We start from the raw sequence: 7073 nt of genomic DNA, 5'->3' as shown, positions 1-7073 counted from the left end.
CTGCAGACAACTAATGCCCAAGCCCGATCCCGACCAACCCTGACTAGATAGATCCGATTGCAAAGTAGGTTCAGATAGCCTCTGTCTATAACACTGTAGAGCACCATGTGGCATATAGGCAGTCCAATAATAACCGACACTCAAATTCCTACCCAATCCTAGACATACACCCGTTTATCTTCAAGCTTGTAGACTTGTACACATCAACATCCATATAGAAAGCACATGTACACCCATCGCCTTCGGAGATACACATATACTAGACCAATAAATAACAGAGAGGGAGAAAAGTGTGATAAATTCGTGGATAAATGTAACTAGTATTAGGCAGACAAAAGCTCCCATAGAGGGTGCTCAATGATGGATCCCCATAAGATCACCATCCTAGTTTGATTGCTTGGCCCACTTTTTGGTGGCTCGCAACAATACACCTTAGATGGCGGACCCTCTCTCCTCGGTGTCAATCTCCCACCACAGGCTGCTGTCGGCCTTCCTTTCTTTTCATATGCCGCCTCATTAGATGGAACATCCCTATTGGCCGCTTGTAGCTCTGGCGGCTTTTCACAAGCCCAACCCCTTTCTCAACTTGCTGCCTCTGATCTTTTTTTCACCCCATGCAGCCCCGTTAGCTACTCGATGATCTGCAACCCTTTGTGCCTTTCCTACTCCCTCTGGATGCAGTCCGTGGCCGCCCTCAGCCTCTCTTGCATAGCCTTGTATGACCAGCCACCTGGCGGACTCCCTGCAAAACAGCGCCACCTCACTCCCCAGCCCTGCGGCCCTCCTCTTAAGACCTCCTTCTTCTGGCTTCTTGCCTCCTGCAAACCAGCCCCCGGCCCTTGTCGTATTCAGCCTCGCCACCTCACTGGCTCCCCTTGGCCCCTGTGGCGTTGCTTACTTGCTGCAACTCCTGTCGTTATCTTCAACTGACGGCCCTTGATTGGCGGCCCCTCACCTCCTCCTTACCATGCCAACACTCGCGACCAACCTCTCCTCTGCTAGGCCAATAGAGACCTCGCTATTGGTCGCTCTCTCTATCAACTCACCTACCCCCACAAACTGGCTTGACTCCCCCGTTTAATGCAGCTGCAGCATCCCTTTCTGTCCTTCTCGTCCTCATGCACACCAAGTGGCGGCTTCTCCCGGGGCGGTCACTTTTTAGAATGTGTATGATATCACATGAGTTAACCGGAGAGGATTATTAAAAGACCAAAATGTATAAAAATGTATATATACAGAGGGGGGTAGGGTTTTTTTAAATAGGCTCACAATGTAAGTATAGTATGTATATTGGGATATTATTGATTACCTCTTGAATGCACGTTATATAGGGGTCTTTTGATAAGTGACTGCCCCGGGCGGCTTCTCGCCCCCTCGTTGGCTCGTGCTCCCCGCATGTAGGCTCCAAGTGGCCTTCTCTCATCATGCAGCGCAGCTCCACCCCTGTGTAACTGCTCGTCCCGACTGCTGTAGCGCTGCTCGTCTTTCTTTATTATGGCATCTTTTTTTTCTTTAAAAAAAAATTATCCTCCAACTTAGTGGCCATTCCCACCGAATGCAAACCGCGGCCAACTCATGGCCAATCATTCCGCCAACACCCATGGCAGGGCTTCAATGCCGATGACCAAAAAAGTTCACCTAATTTCCCTTCACTTGTTGAGAAATTGCCCTCTTGATTCGAACATTGTCTCCATTGAGAAGGCAACACGACCGCAAATAGAACATCCAAACCACTAAGCCACCATAATTAGGGTCTTGCTTGACAAAGGTCTTCAAGCACAAGGTAGCTTTGGCGCACATATCACAGCAACACTTCGTGAATATTTCCATCGAGCTTCAACACTTTGATGCTTCTCAACCTGGCAAAGCTTCGGAACGGCCTTCGACCAACTTCGAGCAACATTTAGCATACATACCTTGGCAAGTAGTGTCTCTTATAGACATCTCGCTCCAAATCCCATAGCATAAACTTCATGGCACCTACATCCATCACCCCTTGCCTTGTTCCCAACCTTGGGATATAAGCATTTGCCCCTGCCACCTGTGATAGCAAAGAAAACTTGCAATTTTGACTAGCGACTGCTCCAACTCGGTGTACCTGGCTCCTAGCTCCATCAAATATCTGCTCAAGGTCTTTGCCACTTGCCTGCAAACTGCCATGCCTCGACTTTCTGCACTTCCATAGATCGACACAGTTTGACTGTACCATCATTGCCCACCCCCTCGTTGAGCATTCATGCTCAACCACAGTATTATTTACTTAAAATAAGTCTGTATAGAGAGAATGAGATAACATAGAGCTATAGACTGCATAAGAAAAATGATAGTGGCTATATAGATAGGATATATTTAGAGAGAAAATCATCTGCTATTGCATCACCCTCCAAGGTCAAAGGGAAAGCTCGAGGCTCCCCCAAGCATAGTGTAAAGTCCACCTGGATCAAAAACAAAACCATGGCCGTGGCCATCCACCTGTAAATCATGTATCTTCAAGTCTTCCTTTGCACCTGTAGGCCAATAGACAGGCCCTCCTTCCCGCTCTTCATAGCATCGAGCTTTGTCACCCTGCATCCATAACCCTTGCTGCCAACCATATACATGCTTTTGCTCACTTGAAACACCTGTACCATAAACTGCTATCATGCCATCTGCTATACAATCGCCCGTACTATAGTTTTTTTTTATAAAAAAATTTCATTGACACAAAGACACCTGTAAAGCAACCTCCCATTACACATGTATCCATAGAATCACATAAAATAGTAAGACCTAGCCATTTTCCTCTACCTACTGCATAGCCAAGCAAACCTGATCCCTTTGCATACCTGTATCCCGACCCTCTGTAAACGGCACCAAGGCGCCCTTCTCATATTCAAGAACATGACCTGCTAGAGCTACAACGTGTTCATCAACTACCTCATCACCTGCAAGGTTGGCGGCACCTTCCTCTTTGCATGGAGCCTCACGCTCATATGGTGCACCTGTATCAGCTTCCATAGAGTCATCTGCCGGAGTTAACTCTCCACGGCCACACACAAACTCCAAAACCTCAAAGCACACCTCGACATGCTCACCAAGGCAAGGTTGCCCCACCCCATGCATAGACAAATCACTTTGACATACCTCTGTCTATGCTTCTAGCTCCTGCAAGTCATCCTCAAAAACCTGCTCTTCAACTAGGTCTAATGCACAATCAAGCCATACCTCTTCCTCCAATAGGGACTCGCCGTCACAAGACACGAGAGATGGCTGCTCGACTGACATATTCACACAAGGTGAAACACTATACTGCTCTTCGACCTTCAAATGGTTGGCAGGCAACTCGCATACTCTATTCTCCACTTCATTCACATAAAAAACATCATATGTCTCATACCTGGAAGACAGGGACTCTGTCTCCCACATGCTATCTATGTCCAAAGCACTGCTAGAACTTTGAGAACTATCAGACTCCTCTTTTGCACTTGTCAATTCTTGCACCACTGCTACCTTTCTCATTGGTGGCTCTGGAACTCGCACCTCCTCTTGAAAAACTTTTACGACCTCGCTCTTTTGAGGAAGCAAACTGGGTGGCACCCTGAATATACCTCTCTGCACCTTTTGAGCCCTGAATGGCACTTCTTCTACCTCTTCTAGCCTGGCATCAACTTTACGTGCTTCGATCACATTCATATCAACAAAAAAGGAGCTTTTACCTCTTGATGCTCATCAATCTGCTTGGGCTTGGGTCCACTGGCTGTCATGATTGCCGACTGTAGCAATCCTGCCTCCATCTTCTTCTTTATCTTTCGACTCTTTGCTCTGGCAACTCTGACCGCTTCATCAAAGGTCCTTGGATCTTCATACTCCACTCTCTCTCTCGAACATAAGGATGCATGCAAGTAAGAAAGAAACCTTTCGAGCTTCAAATATCCCACATTGGTTGCTTGAGTAGCAGCCGCCAAATCCCCCCAATAAGCTTCAAATTTATAAAAAAAGCATCAAAAGTTTGCACTTACGTCTTGCTGCAAACCTTTGATCTTCGCATCTGCTTCCGAAGCTGATACCACCTTTCGATACCTTTGTAAGAATTGCTCGCGAAATCCGGTCCAAGTCTTCTTGTGTGCATCTTCTAAGCCATCAAACAAAACTTTTGCTTTACCTCGCAGCACCAAGGGTAGAGTTTGGAGCCTCGCTTCATCACCTGGCAACTGCAATACTGTCAGCATGAACAACTCAAAATCGGCAAGCCAATCATCTGCATCCTCATCTCCTTTGAACACCAGACCAAACTCCTTCTTCATCTTGACTCAAGAACACTCGGTCAGGAAGCAATCAGTGGATCCTCAGTGGGGGCTCCACAAGATGGAAAGGGGGAAATGGGAAAACCACCAGTACATAAATTCAATGCCTCTATATAGCTCAGTGATCTCACAGCAACCCTATCCCCTAGCAAACACACATCCAGATACACAATCTGCAGACAACTAATGCCCAAGCCCGATCCCGACCAACCCTGACTAGATAGATCCGATTGCAAAGTAGGTTCAGATAGCCTTTGTCTATAACACTGCAAAGCACCATGTGACATATAAGCAGTCCAATAACAATCGACACTCAAATTCCTACCCAATCCTGGACATACACCCGTTTATCTTCAAGCTTGCAGACTTGTACACATCGACATCCATATAGAAAGCACATATACACCCATCGCCTTCGGAGATACACATATACTAGACCAATAAATAACACAGAGAGAGAAAAGAGTGATAAATTCGCAGATAAATGTAACCAATATCAGGTAGACGAAAGCTCCCATAGAGGATGCTCAATGATGGATCCCCATAAGATCACCATTCTAGTTTGATTGCTTGGCCCACTTTTTGGTGCCTCGCAACAATACACCTTAGATGGCGGACCCTCTCTCCTCGGTGTCAATCTCCCACAGGCTGCTCTTGGCCTTCCTTTCTTTTCATATGCCGCCTCATAAGATGGCGCACCCCTATTGGCCGCTTGTAGCCCTGGCGGCTTTTCACAAGCCCAACCCCTTTCTCAACTCGCTGCCTCTGATCTTTTTTTCACCCCATGCAGCCCCGCTAGCTAGCTACTCGATGATCTGCAGCCCTTTGTGCCTTTCCTACTCCCTCTGGATGCAGCCCGTGGCCGCCCTCAGCCTCTCTTGCATAGCCTTGTATGACCAGCCACCTGGCGGACTCCTGCAACAGCGCCACCTCACTCCCCAGCCCTGTGGCCCTCCTCTTAAGCCCTCCTTCTTCTGGCTTCTTGCCTCCTGCAAACCAGCCCCCGGCCCCTGTCGTATTCATCCCCGCCACCTCACTGGCTCCCCTTGGCCCCTGTGGCATTGCTTACTGGCTGCAACTCCTGTCGTTATCTTCAACTGACGGCCCTTGATTGGCGGCCCCTCACATCCTCCTTACCATGCCAACACTGGCGGCCAACCTCTCCTCTGCTAGGCCAATAGCGACCTTGCTATTGGTCGCTCTCTCTATCAACTGGCCTCCCCCCACAAACTGGCCCCACTCCCCCGTTTAATGCAACTACAGCGTCCCTTTGTGTCCTTCTCGTCCTCATGCACACCAAGTGGCGTCTTCTCACCCCGTCGTTGGCTCGTGCTCCCCGCATGCAGGCTCCAAGTGGCCTTCTCTCATCATGCAGCGCTGCTCCACCCCTGTGTAACTGCTCATCGACTGCTGTAGCGCTGCTCGTCTTTCTTTATTATGGCATCTTTTTTTTCTAAAAAAAAAACTTATCCTCCAACTTAGTGGCCATTCCCACTGAACGCAACCAGCGGCCAACTCATGGCCGATCATTCCGCCAACACCCATGGCAGGGCTTCAATGCCGATGACCAAAAAAGTTCACCTAATTTCCCTTCACTTGTTGAGAAATTGCCCTGTCGATTCGAACATTGTCTCCATTGAGAAGGCAACACGGCCGCATATAGAACATCCAAACCACTAAGCCACCATAATTAGGTTCCTGCTTGACAAAGGTCTTCAAGCACAAGGTAGTTTTGGCTCACATATCACAGCAACACTTTGCGACGATTTCCATCGAGCTTCAACACTTTGATGCTTCTCAACGTGGCAAAGCTTCGAAACGGCCTTCGACCAACTTCGAGCCACATTTAGCATACATACCCTGGCAAGTAGTGTCTCTTATAGACATCTCGCTCCAAACACCATAGCATAAACTTCATGGCACGTGCATCCAGCAGCCCTTGCCTCATTCCCAACCTTGGGATATAAGCATTTGCTCCTGCCACCTGTGATAGCAAAAAAACACATGTAGTTTTGACTAGCGACTGCTCCAACTCGGTGTACCTGGCTCCTAGCTCCATCAAATATCTGCTCAAGGTCTTTGCCACTTGCCTGAAAACTGCCATGCCTCGACTTCCTGCACTTCCATAGGTCGACACAGTTTGGCTGCACCAACGTTAATGAAATTCTCTCTCTATCTCCCCCCTCTCTCTCTCTCTCTCTATAAAACTCTCTCTCCCTCTCTCTCTCTATCGCTGTCTCTCTACTCAATTGGCGATGCACTTTGGCTACATATCAAGCTAGCTGAGTGAAGAGCTATGTCTCATGGGTATACAAAGAGAGCCGACATGCTGACATGCCACTCAACGTATTGCACGCAGCCAAGCCAACAAATAGGGTAGTCCCTAGTATGATGACCAGCCCTACCACTCTCGCACCAATGAGCGTCCATTGCCCACCCCTAGGATTTCTTGCTTGAACCACGCAAGGTGGATCACCCACATGAGCACTGGCCTGGCTCATGAGGGAGAGCACCTAGTGTCTAAATGGTTTGTCATAAAATCTAATATCTAACCAACCCAAATGATTTTCTCATATTAAATTGATCACTTAATGTGGGAGAATAAATGGGAACAAGTGTTAAGATATAGATATGTGCTTATAGATCTATCTCAACACGGGACCAATAGTAAAGGGGCTCAAATGGGAGATGGTCTATCAAGAGCAAGGCTAACCAATGGAGCATAAGACCTTAGGGTTAGCTTCATTGAAGACCTCCAATAATGTGTGTAAAAGTCCTTTGACCTTAGGT

The 7073-nt window shown here is 47.8% G+C and overlaps 1 pseudogene; it reads right to left on the bottom strand.

Annotated features, from left to right (window-relative positions):
• Positions 1-861: 861 nt before the first annotated feature.
• Positions 862-5401, bottom strand: LOC147435590 (uncharacterized; annotated as a pseudogene).
• Positions 5402-7073: the final 1672 nt, after the last annotated feature.

Source organism: Adiantum capillus-veneris, chromosome 18 (assembly GCF_014529385.1).
Source record: "Adiantum capillus-veneris isolate H3 chromosome 18, ASM1452938v2, whole genome shotgun sequence".
Classification (NCBI taxonomy): domain Eukaryota; kingdom Viridiplantae; phylum Streptophyta; class Polypodiopsida; order Polypodiales; family Pteridaceae; genus Adiantum; species Adiantum capillus-veneris.
This window is presented reverse-complemented; position numbering and strand designations above follow the sequence as displayed.